The 25,651-nt window shown below is 44.8% G+C and overlaps 1 long non-coding RNA gene across 2 annotated transcripts; it reads right to left on the bottom strand.

Moving 5' to 3' along the window:
• Positions 1-22,561: 22,561 nt before the first annotated feature.
• On the bottom strand, positions 22,562-24,939 carry LOC123439771. Of its 2 annotated transcripts, none has more exons than XR_006630153.1 (5): positions 24,421-24,939; positions 23,805-24,219; positions 23,235-23,315; positions 22,947-23,150; positions 22,562-22,866 (listed from the first exon to the last, which is right to left on the bottom strand). It is a non-coding gene; the product is annotated as an uncharacterized LOC123439771 (long non-coding RNA). The 2 variants fall into 2 exon arrangements; XR_006630154.1 differs by having other exon boundaries at positions 22,947-23,142.
• Positions 24,940-25,651: the final 712 nt, after the last annotated feature.

Below are 25,651 nucleotides of genomic sequence, written 5' to 3'. Positions count from 1 at the left end.
TGAGAGTGGCAATTTTTATGGTGGAATTTATGCCTCCCGTTTAGCTAAGAAGTGTGGCATGTCACCGCGGCCTAGTGACACTATTCTTCCTACTCAGTATTTAGATTTTGAGGCCATCAAGCGCCACAAGTTCATAAAGGCCATCACTACTGATTATAACTACAAACTAATGTTTAATAAGAAATCTGTCGTGCCTATTATTTTGCCTACACCTTCCCTCTTTGATTATTAGGGAAAAGGAATGTATTATGTCTATGAGAGGGAGGCGCATGAGTACACCGCGGTAGTGGAGGCTCCCCGTCTTGCCGCGGAGGCTGTACCAAGGGCTTCGATGAGTTACCATACTCACTATTACCCGGGCTGCTAGTGGTGGTGATTACCAAGCTAGGCCAAAAGCCTAAGCTTGGGGGAGTACATGTTTCCACCGACTTTACATTCATGCTTCCATATTCTAGTTGTCGGTGTTCACACTCTTTCATTGTATAATCCATATTAGATTTAGTTTTCTTGCTTTCTTCTTGTGTGTTTGAAAAACTTGCAGAAAACCCCCAAAATATCTCTTTTCTCCTTTTACTAGTTGGGAGCCTTCTTGTGTAAATAGTTTTTCTCATTTTAGTTTTCCCTTCTTTAATTTGCCTTCTTCTAGAAAAAAATAAAAACTCCAAAAATATTATAGTGTGTCTCTTTGAGTATCTTTTCCCTTCTTTGAGTTATACCCGAGGGGGAGACCAAGATGAAAACGTTGAGTGGCTCTCATATGCATTTCTATTGATATAATAAATAGCCATATTACTTTGTCTTCTCCTTTTGAATAAAATGTTGCATATTCCAGCTTAGTCCACGACACTCTTGCACTATTATTTTTTCATATCATTCAGTCGTGCAAGTGAAAGGCAATCATGACGTTACTTGATGAAGTGACTGTGGAAAATAAAAGCGGGTATGAACTCAACTTGTTTTTGTTTTTGTTAATCCGATTAGACCAATATCCATGATTCAGCGTATTATGATCAAACATGTTTGCAATGACAATTAGAGATTATAGTTGTTCATGCCATACTTAAGTAGCTAGGAGTGGATAATGATTTATCTTGGATGTCAACATGCATTAAAATGGTTGTGATGTAGTATGATGATATGGTATCCTCCTCTGAATGTTTGAGTTGCTTGACTTGGCACATGTTCACGCATGTAGTTGAATCAAAACCAACATAGCCTCCACGATATTTATGTTCATGGTGTTTATATCCTACTCATGCTAGTATGCAACGATAATTATTCCTAAAGCATGTTCATTACCATCTTCGCTCTCTAGCTGGTTGCTTCCCAACCTATTTGCTAGCCTTCACGAAGCTGGAATACTTCTTGTGCATCAAAATCCTTGAAACAAAGTTATTCCGGATGAGTCCACTATACCTACCTATATGCGGTATTACCCTGCCGTTCCAAGTAAATTTGCATGTGCCACCTCTAATATTTCAAATGAACTTCTGTTTTGTGTGCCTGGATCGCTCATGGAGTGACAGAGGGTGATCAATATATTACATGCTAAGCGGGTTATTATCATGATGCGTGTTTATTCACTCGTCCTTGCACGAGAGGGGCTGGTAAAAAGTGACTACCAATCCTGAATCATAAATCGCAAATAACTAAAAAAAACTCCACCTGGATTGTTGTTGGTATGGATAGCACCCGTGGATTCGGCTAGCCGTGGAGTGTCTTTGTTGGTGGAGGGGGAGTAAACCTTTAGTTTTACCGCCCCGGAACCGCCGCTAATTTGTTTAGCATGGAAGATATCGATAACTCTTGGTCGTAACATTGACAGGAAGGGTGTACCTCCCAAAATAATTTATCTCCTATTTTCACTCCTGAGCTCTGGCACAACAACAAATCTCTGCTTCCCTCTGTGAAGGGACTTTCTATTTACTTTCATGTTATTTTATTTTTACTTTGAGTCATCACCTTCTCAAATAAGCATCAGACCTAAGAGCATTGTTGTCATCCTCATCCTTTGTGTCTAGTTAGTCATTGTTTACAGCATGACTGGATCTCCTTTACCATGATTTACAATGTCTAGTTGCTGCTTGAACTTTGGAGGTGCTCTGCATTTATGTTTTGCGGTCTCAAAAAGGGCTAGTGTGATACTATTGTTGTCATATTATATCATGATTGTTTGGACAAAGTGTTGGTGTTTGAGTTATCTTATTATTGGTTGCTAGTTTATTATGCCATTGATATGAGCTAATCTAGTTTCTAAAGGTTATTGTTGATATGATTAGTCATGATTTATGCTGAAAACCTCGGTGTTCTCTAAGAATGTATATGTAAACAAGAACAAAAGAGTTTGTATAAGTTTTTCTTTATCACTTTCAGTTTTTCAACTGAATTACTTGAGGACAAGCAATGGGTTAAGCTATGGGGAGTTGATACGTCTCCATCGTATCTACTTTTCCTAATGTTTTTTCTCTTGTTTTGGACTCTAATTTGCATGATTTGAATGAAACTAACTTGGATCGACATTGTTTTCAGTAGAACTACCATGGTGTTGTTTTTGTGCAGAAATAGAAGTTCTCGGAATGCAACAAAACAATTTGGAGATATTTTCTGGAATAAATGAAAAGTACTCGAACCAAGACCCACTAGAGGGGAGGACACAGGCGCCCACTGGACATCAGGGCGCGCGAGCCCCCCCGGCACGGCCTGGTGTCTAATGGGGCCCATATGGCTCCTCTGAACCTAATACAAGCGCTATAAAATCCTATTTTCGGAGAAAAAAATTATAGAGGAAGTTTCATCGCGTTTCACGAAACAGAGCCGCTGCAACATCCCGTTCTTCATGAGGAGGCCTAATCTGGAATCCTTTTGGGGCTCTGGAGAGGGGAATCTTTGATGTTCGTCATCATCAACCCTCCTCCATCGCCAACTCCATGATGCTCTCCGCCGGGAATGAGTAATCCCTTTGTAGGCTTACTGGTCGGTGAAGAGCTGGATGAGATTCATCATGTAATCGAGTTAGTTTTGTTAGCGCTTGATCCCTAGTATCCACTATGTTCGGAGATAGATGTTGCTATAACTTTGTTATGCTTGATGCTTGTCATTAGGGCCTGAGTGCCATGATTTGAGATATGAACATATTATGTTTTCACGAATATAAGATTGATTTGGATCCTATCTTGCAAGTTGTATGCACCTACTATGTGTATCGATCCTCATACCCCAAGGTGACAACAATTGTGATTCTTTCCGGTGGTTGTTGTAGTTTGAGGAGTTCATGTATTCACCATGTGTTAATGCTTTATTTTGATTCTCTATTAAAACATGCCTTAATATCCCTTAGTTTCCAATAGGACCCCAATGCCACGGGAGGGTAGGGTAAAAGATGTCATCCAAGTTCTAATCGCAAGCATGTATGACTATATATGGAATACATGCCTACATTATATTGATGAATTGGAGCTAGTTGTGTGTTTCCCTAGTGTGTAACTATTACATGGTCGATGTCGTCTAAATCATTATCCATCACTGATTCATGTGCCTACGCTTTACATATATTGAATCTTGCTAAGTTACTACTGTTGCTCCTGCTGTCACACCCACTACTCAATTGCTATTGTTACTACTATTATCAAAATTGCTGCTATCGTTGTTACTGTCACTACTATCATTTACTTTGCTACTAAATCCTTGCTGTAGAGACATATCCTAGTTGTGGTTGAATTGGAAACTCAACTATCAAAGCCAATAAATATTCTTTGGCTCCCCTTGTGTCCAATCAATAAATTAGGGTGAAATACTACGCATGAAGACTGTCATGATCCCCTATACTTTTGGGTTACCAAGACCTTTTTCTGGCGCCGTTGCCAGGGAGAAAAGCTTTGTTTATTGTGCTAACTTGAGGATATCCAATTTCCATTATGAAGAATCTGAAAGATAATCAAACTAAGATCGTCCCCTCTCACAAGAGAGGAGGCAAGGAATTGCCATGTAGCTCTGCTTTTGATTCACCCACTGTTTTGAATTAGCTTGTTACACCACCACCTATTGATCGTCTTAATATGTCACGTGAACTTGATGATGCTACTTCTAAAATTAATCATAATACTATTTCTACATAGGTTGAAACTAAAATTCTGCCACTGAGTGAATTATTTGATGCTCATATTGCTAGAGCTAGCAAACTTGAAAATGCTAAAACTGATGAAGACTTTGAATCACGTTCTACAACTCGTCCTCCTAATAGATATGAATTGCCTTATGTACCCGAAGGTTGTGTTATGGATGGTGATGTAGCTTGGTATTTTCTTGCTTGTGAAAATGTAGGTGATGTGAAGTGATTACTATGCAAACAAAAAGAAAAATCCATGATGGAGAAAATGAAACATGATCCTAAATTTTCTAGTTCTCAAATATTTGTCACTGATAAGGACTATGAATTCTCTATAGAACCTAAACTGATTCCTATAGTAGAGTCTAATCCTTTCCATGGTTATGCAAATGAAACTATGGGTTAACACCTTATGAAACTGAATGATATTGCTGCCTTGTCAATGATGAAAAGATACGCTACTATTATATCCTTAAGCTTTTTTCCTTTCTCGCTGATAGGCGAGGCAAAGGAATGGTTCTTTTCTCTTGCTCCTGGTTGTATGCGTAGTCCCCAGGATATGCTTTATTACTTTTCTGAAAAATATTTTCCTGATCATAAGAAAAAAGCTCCTTTACAGGAAATATTTAACTTTGTGTAAACTAAAGAAGAGAATCTCCCTGAAGCTTGGGGGAGGCTTCTCTTGTTACTTAGAGCTCTGCCTGATTGTCCTCTTGAGAAGAATGAAAAATCTTGATATCTTTTATAATGGACTAATAGATGCTTCTAGGGATTTTCTAAATAGTTGTGCTCGTTTCGTTTTCACGAAAAGAACCAATGTACAAGCTGAAGAGTTACTAAATAATATATTGGAAAATGCCGATGAGTGGACATTTCCTGAACCACCACCGGAACCTATTCAAAAGTAGAGAGGTATTGTATTCCTCAACCCCGAAGATATACAAGAAGTAGAAAAGATCTATGAAAGAGAACGGTGTTAAAATTGAGGATGTCAAGAAATTACGATCGATTGAAGAAATACATGGACTTGATACCCTGACACAGGTAGTAGAGGCAAACTCTCTTTGTACCTTTAATGAAAATGCAATACCTTATGCTAAGACTCCTGATCAATGCATGGATGAAGTTGATAATTATATTGTTAAGCAAGAGCACTTCAATAACTATGTTAAGGATCAATTGAAAAACAATGCCATGATGATAGACCGCTTAAGTGACTTGATGTTTATAATTGCTAATGATGTGAAAGCTCTAGGTAAAGATGGCTCTATGGTTCACACCCAACTAGATCAAGTAGCTAAGTCATAAAATGATTTGCTTGCTGAAATGAATAATAATATTAATGATCATGATGTTAGAGTAGTGACTAGAGGAGGTAGAATGACTCAAGAACCTCTTTATCCTGAAGGTCGTCTTAAAAGAATTGAACAAGATTCTGAGAGGATAAATGATGATGCACCTAGTCCACATAATAGGAAAAAGAAAAAGGAAGATGATAGGACTTTGCATGATTCTAGTAAACCTGTTATAGAAAAGCCTGTTGAGAATGACAATGATGTTTCTATTTCTCATGCTGAGACATGATCGGGTAGTGAACATGCACCTAGTGATAATGAAAATGAAGATGCAAGTAATAAGGTGCATGTAGATGTTCCAACGGGTAGTAATAAAGAACATGATAATGATGTGGAGATAGAACCTGCTGAGGGTCTTGATAACCCACCTCCTAAAGATAGACGTTATGATAAGAGATACTTCAGTACTAGAAAACATGGAAGAGAAAGAGAACCATGGGTTCAAAACCCATGACATTCCCTCAAAAGCCTTCTAAAAGTAGGAATGGAGAAGATTTTGAACAATTTGCTGGAATGATTACACATGTCTTTTTGCGCACTCGCTTGACTCATATATTCAAAATGCCTCTGTATGCTAAGTATATGAAGGATATTTTCACCAACAAAAGAAATATACCCAAAACTGAAATTGCTACCATGCTTGCTAATTATTATTTTGATGGTGAAGTGCCTAAGAAGTTGGGAGATCCGGGTATACCCACAATACCTTGCATTATGTGATTTAGGAGCTGGTGTTAGTGTTATGCCTTTCTCCCTTTATAAAAGACTGTAATTGGATAAGCTTACAACCACGAGATATCTTTGCAAATGACTGATAAATCCACTACTTAACCTATTGGAATTAGCGAGGACGTTCCCGTTGTGGTTGCAAATGTTACTATCTTAATAGACTTTGTTATTCTTGATATGTCTGAGGATGACAATATGTCGATCATCCTTGGTAGACCCTTTCTAAACACTACATGGGCTATTATGGATTGCAACAAAAGAAAGGTCACTTTTCATGTTAATGGCAAGAAACATATTGTGCATTTCCAAAGAAGCAAACTTTGGTTAACATATTAATGTCATTGTGCCTATTCCCACGGTCGTCATTGGAGATTTTAAAATCCCTCTACCTACTACCAAGAAAAAGATATACTATGATCTTGTTGTTGGAGCGATGCAAATCCCCATTGAGGTAACCTAGTGATATACAAAAATTCTTCGGTTTCATGTTAATCAGAAACGTTTATTAATAAGACTTGATCAACCTTATTAATGGATTCTTTTTGAAAGACATGTGATTGATGAATTGAGTATTCACAACTCTCTGTATCACAAGTTTGTTCTCTGTTATTGTTAGTTAAGAAAGATAAATTAGTTTGACTTTTCATGTTTTCTAATTTTCCATGTGCAATAAAAAATAACCCAAAAATAAAAAGTCCGATATTGCTACAAAATTTTAACATGATTTTTTATGGAATACATTAGAATTTTGGCATAAAAATAACAGCAGGGAGAAGCACTTATGGGCCACAATCCAACAAGGCGTCCCCCGAGGCCGCTCCATGATGTCTTGTGGGGCCCATAAGGCCCCCTACCTTATCCATTCAGCTCACTTCATCCTCTTCCTCCAGAAAAAATTACCTAGCTCTCTATCCCGTGTTCTTCCTTTAGAAACTGAAATTTTAGATCACTTTGCTCAGAACTCCATTTCTGAAACTGTTTTGAGGAAATTGTTCCTTGGTATGTGGCTCTTCCATCTCTCCAATTAGTTTTTGCTATAGTGCTTTATATTTTGCCTAAATTGCTTCACTTGGTGCTACAGAAACTGAGCTTGCATGTTCAATTCTTTGAGTTTCAAGTAGTATGAATGCTTGATATATCCTCTAAGTATCCATATGAGTAGTTGCTATCAATCTCATAGAGTTTTGTTGCCATAAATTTGTGGCTCAAAAATTTCAGACCTATGTGCTTAGGGAGATGATTTTCATTTGGAGGAGCTCCTCGAGAATGCATACGTCGGGTGAATCATCGAGTGAGGGCTCGACACGACAAGCTTACATTGAGCCTCGGGAGAATCAGATAGTCATGGATGATGCCAAATCATGTCGGTGGCCAAGCGATAAGTTCATGAGGGGTGCAGGTATCAAGGAGGAATTTGATCATTTTATTTACAATACCGGCCTTACCGACTTTCTTGAAGATAACTGTGTTCAACATTATAACCTTACCTGTACATTCATGCATGGATTTTGTTATCAATCTAATACTTCTAGAGTGTTATTTAATCTCTATGATAATGCCTTTAGCATGAGTCTAGAAAAAATTTCTGTCGCATGCAAGCTCCCACTTCCTCGAGAGTCTCTGCATTGGAGAAGATAAAGGAGTGATGCAGTCCAAAATTAAAAGCATTCATTTCCCTTCTATTCGTTACTTTGCACTATTTAATGGAAATGCGTAGTAGTTGATGGGGTTATAGCCCTAGGGTAGGGTCATAGGCCTGACCTATAAGTCCTACCCAAGGGCACCTCATTATTAGCTTGAGGATCACAAGATACTTACCGACTGGATTAAGACAACCTCTGGTCCACTCGGTAAAGAACCACTCGGAGGATTATCTTATACTCGACGAATGGATTCCACTCGGTGAAGACCAGAAGTCAGTCGACATAGAAGGCCAGTAGCCATTCCAGCGAGGCTAACGGTCAGATGTTAGACTACTGTAGTTAGTGTCATTTATGGCATACGTTACTAGTAACGTATGCATTCAATCTCACTTATTGCACCCTCGAGGGCTAGACACTTATGAGGGGCAGCGCACTCTATATAAGCCACCCCTCCCCTCTGGCACAAGGGTTCACATTCTATAACACTCATATTCCACTCGACACTAAAGCTCTAGAGCACTGAGACGTAGGGCTGTTACCTCCACCGCAGAGGGGACTGAACTCATACAAACTTGGCGTAGCTAGGACTCTGCCCTCTACTTTTGTACCCTACACATCTACTGTCAGGCTTATACCCACGACAATTGGCGCCCACCTTGGGGCAGGTGTCTAGGTGACTTCCGGCAAGTTTGCATTTTTCTCTCCTTCACCATGTCTTCCGGCGGTGATTTGTGCCCGGGTCACGAGATCGTCTTCAGCACACTCGTCTTCGTCGCCGATGATTCGGCATGGCTTTGGGAGGCGCCTCTCGATATTGAGGCGTTACCAGTTTGCGGAGCAACGTTCTTCCGCGCTAGTTCGTGCGGAGTTCTTCTTCGCTAACCGTCGACTCCGCCGTCGACTGTGCTCCCCATCGCACGTCGCAACAAGCGATCCGGTCACTCGTGGCTCCAGCGTTGGGTGCGCCATGCACTCACGCGTCAAGAGTCTTCGCCGCTGGTGGCAGCCATCGAACCTGCTACACCTCTGTGCGCCGCATCTCACTCGGTGTCCGATGCGTCTGGCTCTTCTTCCGAGTGCGAGAGTTGCAGCCATGTGGCGGAGATCTTCATGTTCGGCTCACACGAGAGCCCGCCAAGGACCAATCAGGACAAGCGGGAAACCGGAGAGACTTTGGGTGTGCGTCATCATCCACGCCCTCCAGCATCCGCGCGCCTGTCCTCAACTTGGCTGCGGCCACAAGGATTGTAGACTCCATCCAGCCGTCAAATTCAGAAGCGGGCAGAGGAGTGTAGCAGATCCGTGCCCTTTTGCAGGCGGCATAGCAGCAGAATTCTGCTGTATCTCAGGCTCACATCAGACTGCACAACAATTCCGCCCAAGCAGACACAGTTCGGTTGGTTTACAGCCCAGGTTCTCCCCAGCATCGCAGGGGAGGAGATCACTGAGAAGATCGAGACAGAGACCAGGGGCGGAATCCGCTTCCTCCCGGTTCAATCGCGAGGATTGCCATTGTTCAGCTCTCCTCCACGGAGTGGTTCGTACGTGCCCCGGTGCAACGACGAAAGGCGATCGGTAGGCGATGACCGCGACCAAAGGCGTGATGTAAGGGACTATCTCACTTAGAAGAGAGTTGATAGAGGCCGAGCCCATCGTGACTGATATGATGGTGATCGGCCGAGTGGAAGTGGCTCTGTCATCTCCGTCCCCGAGTGTTTCAGCCGAGCAATCCGCTCTGCTGATATTCCCCCCAACTTCATGTTGGCGGCCGGAATAAGAAATTTCACCGGAGAATCCAAGCCAGAAACATGGTTAGATGATTATCGAGTGGCAGTTCAGATTGGCGGCGGAAATGACAAAGTCACAATGAAACACTTGCCCCTGATGGTGGATGGCTCGGCCCGTGCTTGGCTGAACCAACTAGCTCCATCAAGCATATACTGCTCGGCAGACTTGGTCCGAGTGTTCATCAAGACCTTCGAAGGCACCTGCAAACGCCCCGCTAGTCTCTCCGAGCTGCAACATTGTATCCAGAAGCCGAGTGAGTCTCTGCGCGATTTCATCCAGCGCTGGACCACTCTTCACCACACGGTGGAGAACGTCACCGAGCATTAAGCAGTCTACGCTTTCAAGGCCGGCGTCAGATACCATGAGTTGTACTTGAAGTTCGGTCGGATAGGAGATATGTGTATGAGAAAGATGATGGAGATAGCAACCCGCTATGCCAACGGAGAAGAAGAAGAACGCCTCCGCAGCGGCAAAGGCAAAGCAGTCGACGAGGATGCCAATTCCAACCGAAAGCAGAAGCAGAAGGTGGAGCGCACACCGCCGGCAGAAGCAACCACTCTGGGAGCGGGAAAGTTCAAGGGAAAGGGCAAGAGCCAATTCCCCCCAAGAAATTCAAGAAGCAGTCGGGACCAGATGTCCTTGATCAGCTGTGTGCAATCCACACGAAGATAGATGAAGAAGGCAACACCATAGTGCCTAAACATACCACTCGGCAGTGCAGGCTGTTGATCCAGAGATTTGGAGAGGATCAGTCGACTGTGAAAGACCAAGAGAAAGAGGATGAAGAACAATAAGACCCCTTCCCAAAGGTCCATGCCACTCTAATGATCTTTGCTGATGTCAAAAGCAAGAGTTGACTGAAAGTGGTCAACCGAGAGGTCAATAGGGTAGCTCCTTCCGCCCCAAAGTATCTCAAGTGGTCACAAACTGCCATCACCTTCGACCAGTCAGATCACTCGACCCATGTCCCCACTCCGGGACGTCAGGCTCTTGTTGTCGACCCAGTGGTAGAAGGAGTTCGACTCCGCAAGGTGTTGATTGATGTAGGGAGTGGTTTGAACATCATGTACGCACACACTCTCATGGGGATGGGCATTCCGATGTCCAAGCTCAGCGACAACAATATGCAGTTTCAGGAGTGATCCCAGGGAAGAAGGCCAAGTCACTTGGCCAGATCGCGTTAGATGTCGTCTTCGGCTCTGACAAAAACTTCCGCAAGGAGAAACTCACGTTCGAGGTGGCGAACTTCTAGAGTGCCTACCATGCCATACTTGGTCGTCCAGCATATGTATGTTTCATGGCTCGACCATGTTATGTTTGTTTGAAGATGAAGATGCCAGGGACGAAGGGAGTCATCACCATCACTGGCGATCGGCAGAGAGCAGAAGAAAGTTTGCAATAGGGCTTCAAGATCTCCGACCAGCAGATGGCAATGGCAGAGCTTGATGAGTACCGGTAGACAGCAGATCCTGCTGAACTGATGCGCTTGAAGAAGCCAGCTTCCGAGTATGCATTCTAGTTGGCAGGCAAAATCAAGAAGGTCAGCATCCACCCGACGGATCCTATGGCTGCCCCAACCAACATCTCAGCAACTCTTGACCCTAAATAGGAAGCCGAGCTCATGCAGTTCCTCCATGAGAACTAGGACATCTTCGCATGGAAGCCCGCTGACATGCCTGGCCTACCCAGGGAACTGGCTGAGCACCGACTGAGGGTCGACCCCAAAGCTCGACCTGTGAAGGAACATCTGCGTCGGTCCGCCACACAGAAAAGGAAAGCAATCGGCGAAGAAGTGGCTAAGCTCCTAGAGGCCAAGTTCATTCACGAGGTTTACCACTCCGAGTGGCTCGCGAATGTTGTCATGGTGCATAAGAAGGACAAGTCACTCTGAATGTGCATCGACTTCAAGCATATCAATCGGGTCTTCCCGAAAGACCACTTCCCACTCCCCCACATAGATCAGGTTGTCGACTCGACTACGGGATGTAAGCGATTGTCTTTTTTAGATGCTTACTCTGGGTACCACTAGATCCGTCTGTATGGCCCAGATGAAATAAAAACAGCCTTCATAACCCCGTTTGGGTGCTTCTGCTACATCACTATGCTATTCGGTCTAAAAAATGCAGGAGCCACTTTTATGCGCATGATTCAGAAATGCCTCCTCGACCAGATCAGTCGGAACGTGGAGGCATACATGGACGATATCGTAGTCAAGTCAGGCAAAGGTTCCGACCTGCTGACTGACTTGGCTGAAACGTTCGCCAACCTTCGAAGGTACACATCAAGCTCAACCCAGCCAAGTGCACATTCGGAGTCCCCAGCGGCAAGTTACTCGGTTTTCTCGTTTCCGAGCGAGGAATCGATGTTAACCCCGAAAAGATCGGAGCAATTGTCCGAATGAAAAGCCCTGTGTGAGTGCACGACGTCCAGAAGCTTAGATGATGTTTGGTAGCATTAACAGATTCATATCTCGAGTTGGAGAGAAAGCCTTACCATTATACCGACTCATGAAGAAGTCAGATACCTTCCAGTGGACTCCCGAAGCAGAAGCTGCATTCGTTGAGTTAAAGACTCTGCTATCCACCCAACTGGTTCTTGCTGCTCCGTATAGCAAAGAGCCACTTCTCTTATACATCGCACCTACAAATCAAGTTGTCAGCACAGTCCTGACAGTCGATCGAGAGGAGGAAGGCAAGGCTTACAAGATTCAGCGTCCAGTATATTATGTTTCTGAGGTATTGACTCCTTCCAAGCAGAGATATCCCCATTATCAGAAGCTTCTTTATGGGATTTACATGACTTCAAAGAAGGTAGCTCATTATTTTCAAGATCACTCGGTGTATGTGGTCAGCGATGCCCCATTGCTAGAAATCCTTCACAATCGAGATGCATCAGGCCGAATGGCAAAATGGGCAATGGAGCTATTATATCGTGACATAAAGTTCGAAGCCAAGAAAGCCATCAAATCTCAAGCTCAGGCAAATTTCATGGCTGCATGGGTGGAGCAACTACAACCAGCCCCTACTCACTCGACACAGTGGACTATGTTCTTTGACGGCTCGAAGATGTTGAGTGGTTCTGGTGCAAGTGTAGTTCTTATATCCCCGAGGGGCGACAAGCTCAGTTACATATTGCAGATTCACTTTGATTCCTCTAATAATGAGGCAGAGTATGAAGCCCTCCTTTACGGGTTGCGTATGGCCATCTCACTCGGCGTTCGATGCTTGATGGTATACGGCGACTCGGATCTAGTGGTTAATCAAGTAATGAAAGAGTGGGATGTGAGAAACCCTGCCATGACTGGATACTGCAACACAGTAAGAAAACTTGAGAAAAAGTTTGAAGGTTTGGAACTTCATCACGTTCTTCAGTTGAAGAATCAAGCTGTTGATGAATTGGCAAAAATCGGATGCACTCAGAAAATTGTGTCCAGTGATGTTTGTTTGGAGCACATACACACCCCTTCGGTCCAGGAAGATCCATTCACTGAAGAAACTCCTCAACTACAAGTGCAGTTGATCCGACTAAAGTTGAAATCCCAGTAGTTGTCGATCTGATCATGGAGATTCGAGTGGTCACGCCTGATTGGACAGTGCCGTATATTGCATATATCCTGAGGCAAGAACTACCCGAAGATGAAGACGAAGCTAGAAAGATTGTCCGCAGATCAAAAGCTTTCACGGTCATGGGAGATCATCTCTATAAGGAAAGTGTGTTTGGCGTAGCTGAACGGTGCATTTCCCGTGAGGAAGGCCGACTGATTTTGGAGGAAATTCACTCGGGAACCTGTGGTCATCATGCATCCTCAAAGCCATCATTGCTATGGCATTCCGAGATGGATTCTTCTTGCCACGTGCAGGTGAAATGGCCAAAGAGCTTGTAGACCGTTGTGAAGGATGTCAATTCTACTCTAATAAATCGCACAAGTTGTCATTTGCTCTAAAGACAATCCCCCTCATATGGCCTTTTGCCGTGTGGGGCTTGGACATGGTCGGACCCTTCCGTATAGGGCAGGGCGGATTCACTCATTTGCTAGTGGCAGTCGACAAATTCACCAAGTGGATAGAAGCCAAGCCAATAAAAAAGATAGATGCACGCACTGCAACCAAGTTCATGAGAGAAATCACTGTCACATTTGGGGTTCCACACAGCATCATCACTGACAATGGATCGAACTTTGACTCAGATGAATTCAAGAGTTTTTGCTCCAACCAAGGAACCCGAGTGGATTACGCATCCGTTGCTCATCCCCAAACAAATGGCCAGGCTGAAAGAGCAAATGGACTCATACTTCAGGGGTTAAAACCTCGTCTCATGCGGGAGAATGGACACGCTGCGAGTGCTTGGGTCACTGAGTTACCCTCTGTGCTCTGGGGACTCAGAACGACCCCAAACAGGTCGACTGGGCGGTGTCCATTCTTTCTCGTGTACGATGCAGAAGCTGTCCTTCCAATTGATTTACTTCACAATTCTCCAGAGTTGAGCTCTTCTCAGAAGCCGAAGCAGAACAAGCCCGACAGGATGGAGTCGATCTCTTGGAGGAGGAGCGCGAGATGGCTCTGATTTGATCAACGATCTACAAACAAGACTTGTGACGGTTCCATTCAAGACACGTCAGGAGTCAAACGTTTCAAACACGCGATTTGGTGCTCCGAGTGCATCAGCAGAGACCACACAAGCTGGCCCCCGCTTGGGAAGGACCCTTCATTCTCTCCAAGGTGCTGAACAACGGAGCATACAGACTCTACAATTTGGAGAAGAGGATCGACGAGCCGTGAGCATGGAACGAAGACTTACTTAAGCGTTTTTATGCCTGATTTACGACTGTTTTCATGTAACAAATAAGATTCCCTAAAGCAATTTACTCGCTAGAAGCTTTGATTACTGCAATATGTTTGTTGACTCTGGTCTAAAAAACTTCTCTGACTGAAGAGCTACCCTCTCACTTGGGGGCTTAGAAGCCGCGAATCAGTTTCGCCTAAGTTAAAAAAACTTCTCCGAGTGAAGAGCTACCCTCCCACTCGAGGGCTTAGCCACGAAGCAGATTCGCCTAAGTTAAAAAACTTCTCCAAGTGAAGAGCTACCCTCTCAATCGAGGGCTTAGCCGCGAACCAGATTCACCTAAGTTAAAAAACTTCTCCGAGTGAAGAGCTACCGTCTCACTCAGGGGCTTAGCCGCGAACCAGATAAGCCTAAGTGCAAAAACTTCTCAGAGAGAAGAGCTACCCTCTCACTCAGAGGCTTAGCCGCGAATCAATTTTTCCTAAGTTAAAAACTTCTCCGAGTGAAGAGCTATCCTCTCACTCGGGGGCTTAGCCGCGAACCAGATTCGCCTAAGTTAGAAAAAAATTCTCCGAGTGAAGAGCTACCCTCTCACTCGGGGGCTTAGCCGCAAAATAAATTCTCCTAAGTTAAAAACTTCTCCGAGTGAAGAGCTACCCTCTCACTCGGAGGCTTATCCGTGAACCATATTCTCCTAAGTTAAAAAACTTCTCCGAGTGAAGAGCTACCCTGTCACTCGGGGGCTTAGCCGCGAACTAGATTCGCCTAAGTTAAAAAACTTCTCCGAGTAAAGAGCTACCCTCTCACTTGCGGGCTTAGCCGCAAACTAGATTCGCCTAAGTTAAAAAACTTCTCCAAGTGAAGAGCTACCCTCTCACTCGGGGGCTTAGCCGCGAACCAGATTCGCCTAATTTCAAAAAATTCTCCGAGTGAAGAGCTACCCTCTCATTCGGGGGGCTTAGCCGCGAACCAGATTCGCTTAAGTTAAAAAACTTCTCCGAGTGAAGAGCTACCCTGTCACTCGGGGGGCTTAGCCGTGAACCAGATTCGCCTAAGTTAAAAAACTTCTCCGAGTGAAGAGCTACCCTCTCACTCGGGGGCTTAGCCGCGAACCAGATTCGCCTAAGTTAAAGAACTTCTCCGAGTGAAGAGCTACCCTCTCGCTCAAGGGCTTAGCCGCGAACCAGATTCGCCTAAGTTAAAAAACTTATCCGAGTGAAGAGCTATCCTCTCACTCGGGGGCTTAGCCACGAACCAGATTCGCGAAAGTTAAAAAACTTCTCCGAGTGAAGAGCTACCCTCTCACTTGAAGGCTTAACCGCGAACCAGATTCGCCTAAGTGAAGAAATCCCGCCCAAATCCCTGCCCAACTGTGAATCAAGCTTCGCTTAGGTGGGAAGACTTTGCGTATGCCCATAGCATCCCCAAAAAGAAAAAGTTCATTCGACAAAGATAAACTCAAATTCAGTCGAAGCGGCAAATTAATGATACACGACGCACATCAAGGTTATCCGCGCAGGACAAAAGCACTCGGGTTTTTACCCGAATGAAGTTTAAAGTGTTTACATAAACCACTCGGCATACCGAGGCAAATCAAAGTTTTTCTCACAACCGATCGTCTTCCTCACGGCTCACCTGGACTGGCCGACTCCACGAAGGTGTCGAGGTCGATGACATCGACGATGAAGGTCTCCATGAAGTCTTCAAACCAAAGCTTCTTCGTGTTTGCAACCTGCAGTGCCTTCAACTTCTCCTCTCGAGTCTCCTTACAGTGGGCCCTGACGAGAGAAAGAGTTACATCAGCCCCACACCGAGCAGCTGATTTCTTCCACGCTTGGACTGTCTCAGGAACACGACCCAGATGCTCCATCACAGCATCCAGACCGACGAGGAACGTGTCTTCATGCCATAGCTCTTTGTCGATTCTTCCCACAATAGCTCGCAGACGAGTGAAGTATCATTGGACTTTAACGAGGCGGCAGTTGAGGCGATACATGTTCACGGCCAAGTCATCGGGAACAGGAAACTTGACGGGATCCAAGTATGGCTCCACCTCGAAGGTCTGTTTTTTGAAATCAGGACAGAACTCTGCAGAAGAACAATGAAATATCAGCTGCATGTTAGTCGATGAAAAACGCTAAGACTCACTCGGTAAATGGAACATACCAATGAGAGAATCAAGCATCTTTGCCACGAAATCTTTTACAAAGCTTTCTAAGGCATTTCCTCTTTTTGAAATGTAGTGGAGTTTCTTCGCCCATTCATCTCTTTCGTTCTTCATCTGTTCATTTTCTGCCTTTAGCTTCTCAAAGTCCGCAAGCTTCAGTTCATCAGCTTCAGACTTCTTCAGCTTGGCAAGGACCATATCCTTGTCTTCCAGCAACTTTTTCATCACATCACACTCCAACTTCAGTTTGTTCTTCTCAGATTCCACCTGAGTGTACTGCGACCCAATCTCGCAAGCCTTCTACAAAAAAAATCCGAGTGGAAAAGTCAGTTTCATTCGGCAGAAGTATTTTTCTACTTCCGAGTGGAGAAATACAAGTCATTCGACAAAATTATTCTCTACTTCCGAGTGGAGAAATACAAGTCATTCGACAAAATTATTTTTCTACTCCCGAGCGAAAAATTAAAAATCATTTGACATTATATGTTTTAAAATCCAAACCCCTGATGATGCAAGCATTCAACAGTAGTCTCGGGGACTACACCCAGTGGGTTCACTCGACGTGACACCACTGGTTTATCACTCGACAAGGTCTGCCCTGATGAGCCAAAATACTATACACTCAAGTACGTCAGACTATTGTCACTCACTTCCGACTAATAATAGTCTCGGGGACTACACCCAACAGGTGCACTTAGCGTGCCCCCACTGGATTCAGAACTCAACTAGATCAGCTCTGGTTGATTTTGATAAACAAAAAAGACAAAAATCTCTACTGATTAAGACCACTGCCAGTGCAAACACTCGATAGCGGTTTCGAGGACTACACCCAGTGGGTTCACTCGGAGTGACCCCACAGGAACGCAAATAAAACAAACACATTTCTACAAAAACACCGAGTGGGTGTGAGTCGGAATTCAAACTTACTGTCGCATTTACTCGGACATTTTCTTGGAGCACCACGGTATGGTTATACACCAAGACGATGCCGTCATAGGCTCCTTTCGCTTGTTGCGTCGTCAGCTCCACCTGGATCATAGCCTCCTTGGGAGCACCAGTTTGGTCTTCAGGGACATGACGCGTGGTATACACGGTCGAGGGCGACATCAATCCTGAGGCTGCAGCAGAAACAACTGGAGCGCTCGACTGCAATCCAGTCGGAGTCGTGGTGACAACGACTGAACTAACAGGCGGAGCACTCACTACAACCATTTCCTCCACGGGCACCTCGGACTCAAAGGGTTCCACAACAAGAGCTGGTTGCCTTTGATCGTCGTCGTCCAACTGTATGACCTCTCTTGCAGCAGGCGTTACAGCCAGGAAACCATACACACGGAAGAATGACACGGAATGGGAAATCAGTTATACCTAGCTGTGAGGTGGCTGCGTTCGCGGTGTCAACCTCCATGAGATCTACGTCCCCTCGCAGCGGCGACGTGACAGAAGTAGCAGCTCTGTCAAGGCAATCTCAGTCGATCATCATCAACCAAAATGTTCACTCGGATAAGAGTATAAGATCAAGTACTTACGCGGAGGTGACTAGAACGGCGGTCCTCATCCTAGGCAGGGCCTTCCGAGGCTTGGGTCCGCTGGGCTTGGGCACCTTTGTAGGTTGTTCCACTGGTTCTCCAGACGATCCCCTGACGCGCTTGGCACTCTTTCCACTCGACGCCAAAGGTTTACTTGGAGTGCAAGCGGGGTCATGACGCTGCTTGGTCCGAGGCTCATGGCGAGAAGGAGATGAATCTTCCTCCTTGCTCTCCTCCGACTCCTCCTCGTCGGTCTCTTCGCTGTAGTCGACATAGTCCTCGCTCTCGGCACTGTCCTCCATGCTCCCCTCGTCAAGGTCGAGTGTGTTTCCATTCGGTACCAGAGAATGCAAGTTCGTCCACTCCTGCAAGATACAATCCACAAACTCAATCGACAAGGAAATTACAAGCACTCGGTTCGAACGCAAAAATGTTCAACAGAGTAGAACTAACCTTGTTTGTTGGTGGATTTTCAGCTGAGAAGGGCAGGACCCTTTTCGCCCCGACCGGATTATCACAAGGACCTGCTATTCCGCAGATCCACTTTTCTACTATGTCTTGACTCACTTCCTCGGGATGAGACCGAGTGGAGTCTTCAGGACCGGTGTAATGCCACATAGTGTGGTCCCGATCCTGGAGGGGCTGGATGCGTCTGCCCAGGAAGGTCTCTAATAGATCCATTCCTGTCACACCATTGCGGACTAGACCAATCAGCGCTTTGACCAAGGGATCAACCTGAGTTTTCTCCTCCTTCGTCAACGCTAACGTCCTCGGAGCACTCGGTCGCTCTAGAGTAAAGGGAGGGAGTCCACTCGACATGTTCGGGCAAGCAACATCATTACAGTAGAACCAAGTGGCTTGCCAGTTGCGAACCGATTCAGGAAAGGTCATGGCAGGATAACTACTTTTGGCTCTCTTCTGAAGCCCTAAATCTACACATAACTGGATGACATTAGTCTTGTCATTAGTCAGATTAACTTTTTTCACCGACTGAGATCGCATGGTGAAGATAGATTTGAAGAGTCCCCAGTGTGGAGGACACCCCAAGAAGCACTCAAACAAGGTGATGAAGCAAGAAAGATGTGCAATGGCATTCGGAGGAAAATGATGCAATTGTGCCCCAAACAAGTTCAAGAATCCCCGAATGAAAGGATGGGGGCGGCAGAGAGAAACCTCTTTGGACGTGGGTCAGGAGGAGAACCCGTTCTCCCTCCCGCGGCTCGGGCTCGATCTCATCTCCAGGGAGCCTCCATGATTTGTCCGCCAACATGCCATGCTCGACGAGTTCGAGGAGATCCTCCTTCCATACAGTGGATCGGAGGAAATCCCCCAAGATCCAGCCCGAGGATAGAGTTTGCTTCTTCGACTTGACAACGCCTTTCTTCTTTGCCTTCTCCAGCTTGCCAGTCTGCCCTTTCGTCATAGTGGCAGCGGTGAGATTGGTTGCTTCGGTTTGCGTTGGTGGCTAAAGAGAAGGAATGACAGGCGATAGGAAGAAGACGGTGTCGTTCCAAACCCTAGCACTGGATGCTTTTATAACCAGCCGACTGGGTCACTAGCATGTGGGCCCTCGACTTATCCCTTCACAGGCCACCACGAGATACGTGGCGGAGATAGAGGCGCAGGAATCGAGGTGACGGGATCCACTTGATGGCAATGACATCATCACCGCGTAACGCACGACAACTGAAATTTTCAAATCCCAGAAAACCCAGAACCGACAAGGTGATTGATCACATCAAAAGATCTTGTCACACACGTCATTTCGTTCGCTCACTCGGATATTCAAATCCACTCAGATATTTTGTATCAAGCAGAATCGATCAAGGCGAATGACGAAGATTGCAATCGACATCCAATTCGGCGAAATTTGAAGAGCATTCAAATTCAGTCTGCTATACTAAGATTTACAGTAACACCTTCACCACTCGAACCTCGATCCATTCGGGGGCTAATGATGGGGTTATAGCCCTAAGGTAGGGTCATAGGCCTGACCTATAAGTCCTACCCAAGGGCACCTCATTATTAGCTTGAGGATCACAAGATACTTACCGACTGGATTAAGACAACCTCTGGTCCACTCGGTAAAGAACCACTCGGAGGATTATCTTATACTCGACGACTGGATTCCACTCGATGAAGACCAGAAGTCAGTCGACATACAAGGTCAGTAGCCATTCCAGCGAGGCTAGCAGTCAGACGTTAGACTACTGTAGTTTGTGTAATTTATGACATACGTTACCAGTAACGTATGCATTCAATCTCACTTATTGCACCCTTGAAGGCTAGACACTTATGAGGGGCAGTGCACTCTATATAAGCCACCCCTCCCCTCTGGCACAAGGGTTCGCATTCTGTAACACCCATATTCCACTCGACACTAAAGATCCATAGCACTGAGACGTAGGGCTGTTACCTCCACCGCAGAGGGGCCTGAACTCATACAAACTTGCCGTAGCTAGGACTCTGCCCTCTACTTTCGTACCCTACACATCTACCGTCAGGCTTATACCCACGAAAATAGGGAAACAAGATTGCAGTGCGTTATGTGCCCCTAACTTGAGCCTTATTCACACTAGTGTGACTAGTGAACAATCCTATAACCTTGGTGCAATTGTTGCCCGAAAGTTGCACTCCAACTCTAGCAATGGTAATTTGTATGGAGGAATTTATGCCTCCCGCATAACTGCACAATTGGGAGTGTCACCCCAACCTAATGATCCTATTTTGCTTGATAGATATTTCGATTATGAAGCTATGTGTTATCATGAATATATTGTAAATCGTGATAGAGGTTATGAGTATAACTTAATATATGCTCGTATGCGTCACCTTTCCTGCACGTGCCTTCTTTAATTTTCACGCTCGTCGGAGAAACTACGTTCTTGCGAATGAAGTGCGGGAGTACAAAGCTACAGTGGAAGTTGCTCGCTTGGCACAAGAGGCGGCCAGGAATGCCCCCACAGGCTACCATCTCAACCATTTTCCAGATTACTAATGGTGATTACCAAGCTAGGCAAATGCCTAAGCTTAGGGGCGTATGTATTTCTCACTGACATTTCATTCATGTTCACACACTTCATACAAATTGTCGGTGTTCATCCTCTTTCATTGTATATCTGTGTTAGCTTTATTTTCCGCATTCCTCTTGTGTGTTTGAAAAACTTTGAAAACCCAAAAACATTTCTAGTTTCTTTTTGATTTTATCTTTCCATTTAATTAGTTGTAGTATTAAAAAGAAAACCCAAACAGATTTCCTCTTGCATGTTGGGAGCTTTCTCGTGTAAATAGTTTTTCTCGTTTTTGTTTTTCCTTGGTCTATTTTGCTTGCTTAATAAAAACAAAAACTTCAAAAATATTTTAGTGTGTTTCTCTGAATTTCTTTTCCTTTTTGTTAAGGAAGGAGAAGACCACGATGAAAATGTTGAGTGGCTCCTCTATGCTTTATTGTCAATATAATAACGAGTCAATGTTACCTTGTCTCCTCCTTGGTTTGAAACTGCCATGCAGATTCTAGCTTAGTCCACGGTATTCTTGCACTATTATTATCACAACATTCAGTCGTGCAAATGAAAGGCAGTAGTGACGATATTTGATGAAGTGATCATGGCAAAGGAAGTTGGTATGAACTCTTCTTATTTTTCGTCTTTCTAAATATGTTTAGCCAGTTCAATCTTGATTTAGTACTAGCGGGTTGTGCGCGGCGGCACGCCATGCTTCACTGGTAAATCTATAGAATATATAACATCATATTGTTTTGGAAACTTATTTGCCTTAGTTTTTGGCTTGTTAGATCATCTTTGTTCTGAAAACTTATGTTGTAGTGTGTATTATGGGCATCGGTACTGTTATGAATTGGGCAATCATATGCAGAAATTTAACACCATATTTATGCATGACACCACTCTGCCACCCCACACTCCTGAAGATAATTTCAGATATGAAACTCCACTCTTGAAGATATTTAGAATGCCAAAGCAACATCAATTATCGTAGCACCAATTGTATTTTGTTCTATCATCGAGAAAAAGAAGCTATCTGCTATACAATCTTGTCTTCGTCTTCGTCTCATGATATGACTGATGACACACTCCCGTGTAAAGCAACATTATTTACAGTCTATCCCATCACAGGATGAGCCTAATGTATTTAAAAAAATATTAAAGAAAATGAGCCCAAGACATTTGAAAGGAACCTACATACATTTGTCTAAACTAAATTAGTACATACACGATTTCGTTAATTCCGGTCTTCCGTGATTTTTTTGAAAAACATCATTCCTACCGTTTAGGAATTCCTCCCCATAAAAACTCAAATTCATGTATTGGATGTTTCTCCCATACAAGAGTTGATCAAATCATATTGTGCACAAATAGTTGATAAATATGTGGATGCACCACACTTGGAGAAATTTGGGAGGACATGATTTGAACAATCAGTCTGCAAAGATGTAAAACCATCTGTAAAACAACTCTGTGAATTTCTTAATTTTGTCCTAAAAAATTTGTGTAAACATAACATAAATATACATTTCAATTAGGCCCTGAGCTGAAGGCTGCTATGTGAAATCCTATGAAGTACACTACACTTTTGCTGGCAACAGAAAACCCAATACCCATGATGCGAAAGAGGAGAACATTGCCCCAAACTACACACAGAGAACTCGTTGTGTCCAGCTTTATCGCTCGTCGTCCATGTCTTGTAGAAGTAATTCTTCAGCTACCACCCCACGATCCCATCTTGACAGGTAGTCATCATTCTGTTATTGCTGCACATATCAACACAACTAAAGAAACATCAGAACTTCACAAATCATACTACTGAAAAAATCAGTGGTTGTTTAGTTACCTTTATTGCGGGTCAGGCTGCTGTATTACCTGTACGATTAATTAGTTTCTCACATCAGCTTGCACAAGTTCGTTACAATCTCGAGGCATTGAGACAAAAATATAATACAATGTTTTCGGCACAACACGACCCAAGCCACTTGCTAAAATTCTGTGAGGTGTCAATGTTTTCAGCACATCATGACCCAAACCACTTCCTGAAATTCTGTAAAGTGTCATTGAGAGTCATGTGAACTATACAGAAGGTTTTGCTAACATACAAGTGCAAAGTATACTTAAGTATGATCACCTTGTTCGTATGGAGGACCATTCCTTGCCCTCATCATTTCTAGCATAGATACACATGCTTGCTTCTCCACGTGAAAATCCACTGTCACTCCAAATAGATAGAGTTAATGTACATAAGCGGTATATTGTTAGAACATGACTTTAGATATATAACCGAAAAGTATTTAGTAATATGACTGCCCTAACAATATATATATATTTAAGCGTTTAAACCTTTAGCTTACATATCATCAAGATCACTTCTAATAAACCAGTTCAGACCATAAATCTCAGCATGAGCATGCTATTAATAGACTGAAAAAACTTTGTTGAAGCACTTAAAAATGCTTGTGTGTCTGAATAACTAAAGAACTTGCCCTCGGAAGGGGTCTGTGCCTTCTCTTCTCACGTTACTCTACCTCTATTACCAAAAATTGAGAAGCACATGAAACCAAACAGATGCAATAAGACCGCAGAAAGCAATGAAAAGTTGAAAACAGACTGGAGTCTGCCTAGTGATTAGGAATTTAGGATATGTAGGAACCATTCTTAAGTCTTAACTGAATTGCAAGAAAAGGTAATATACAATTACCTGACAACTAAAGCACAAAAGTGAGAACACATGATGAACAACTGATCCCATGGACGCTTCCTGTACAACAGGAAGCACACCAGCAGACCACCTATACAATAGGAACCACACCAGCACACCACCATGTACCAACGGCGGCGTAAAATATCAGGTCGCAACTCAAAAAATGAGTTTGGCCTATCAATCACCAAATTCAGAGGCGTCACAAGTTCTCAATCCCACCAGCGACCGCATTCACATGCAGTTCATCCACCACGGGGATAAAAGAAAAAACAAGAAGACGATTAGTAAAGTTAGTACAAGTGTACAACAAAACTCAAAATGATGTAAGATAAAAATCAACGTCACCGCATAAACCAATACGACGCTTGCCACAACAGAATGTCCCACCACCGACGGCGAGTTTCATCTAGACCTGAATCAAAAGAAGAAGGCGCAAGACTTACAAATAAGAATACCAAACAAATAAAAAAGGAGAACACAGAGAAGCACACACATAGAGAAACCACATGAAGAAAAGAAACATTAATACGTTCTTATTACAAGCAGCCTTTCATCCCAGATCGACACCAGACTAAAAAAGATTTTTGTGCCGGACGAAAGGATGGGACTGTACCTTGATTGGATTTGGCCACTCATTGGAGGGATCCTACCTCCACCAGTGTCCCCCGTGGACCCGTCGCGGCCGACCTCGTCAACAAAACAGCAGGCCCTGCATGTCGTCGCCCTAATAGGGCAAGTCAACCCCCACTTCCGTCGCCTCGCCAGGCTCGTCTCCCAACGCCGCTGGCGCCTCCTTCACCGCAGCTGTCCTTCCTCCTTCCTTGCGCTAGAGCTTGGCACATCGTTCGTCCTGGCAATCCAAATCGACGCCTCCTGTCGGCCCCGGTGCGGTCTCTCCACTGTAAGCACGATGCCGGCGCAGACACGAAGGACGCCCAAGGGTTACTCGAGCAGCTCCATGGAGCGTATGAGGCCTGTTAGAATTTAATTAATTATGTAATTAGTTAAGTAATCTCTACTTGTAATCGCACGTGGATCCCTCCCACGATGCGGAACCGACATATCTTTCCTGGAGCGTCGCCTCCAGGAACCGCCTTTCCCCTGGCATATAAGTGTTCATCATCAAGGAATAAGAGATATAGTTGATTCATTTTGCATCTCTCTCGTTTAGATTACAACACGTTACCAACACTCTTCTTTCAGAGCACTTTTGACGAGATCGACAGGCAAGAAAGAAAAGGTAGGATGCCTCGTTCAATGCCGACGAACCTTCGTCGCCTGCTGCAGAACGACGTCCGTCGTCGCCGCCTTGCTGTTCTCCACCGCACGTTCGGAGAGCGCCGCCGCTTCGACGGTAGACGTCATGGAGCGGGTCGCTACATCGGCCGCCGCCACGGTGCCGGCGGCTACCGGGCGCTCCGTCACGGCCTGGGCACCCGCTCCCGGAGCGGTGCGAATGAGGCTGTTGGCGCTGAGCCCCGCGCCCCGCTCGCACGGGAGGCCATCAACTGGCTCCTCGCCGGCCCTGCCCCGCAGATGCTCGGCTCCTAACCGGGTTTCTGGTGTTCTCCCCATGGGTGGGTCGTCTGCCCACTCCATGGGGATGACACCACCGCCATCGAGCAGGCGCCCGGACCCGTCTTCGAGTGGGGCTCCACCAGCGCCGCCGCTGCCGACTCCGTCGCGCCGCGCCTCCCGTCTCCGACCCCGGCGGTTGTCGAGATGGGGAGCAACTCCGTCGCGCCGCGCCTCCCGTCTCCGACCCCGGCGGTTGTCGAGATGGGGGGCGGCTCCTTCGCGCCGCGCCTCCCGTCTCTGACCCCGGCGGTTGTCAAGATGGGTGG

The sequence above is a fragment of the Hordeum vulgare genome, chromosome 3H (genome assembly GCF_904849725.1).
Source record: "Hordeum vulgare subsp. vulgare chromosome 3H, MorexV3_pseudomolecules_assembly, whole genome shotgun sequence".
In the NCBI taxonomy this organism is placed as follows: Eukaryota; Viridiplantae; Streptophyta; class Magnoliopsida; order Poales; family Poaceae; genus Hordeum; species Hordeum vulgare.
The sequence above is the reverse complement of the archived record's forward strand: the minus strand, read 5'-3'. Positions and strand labels throughout refer to the sequence as shown.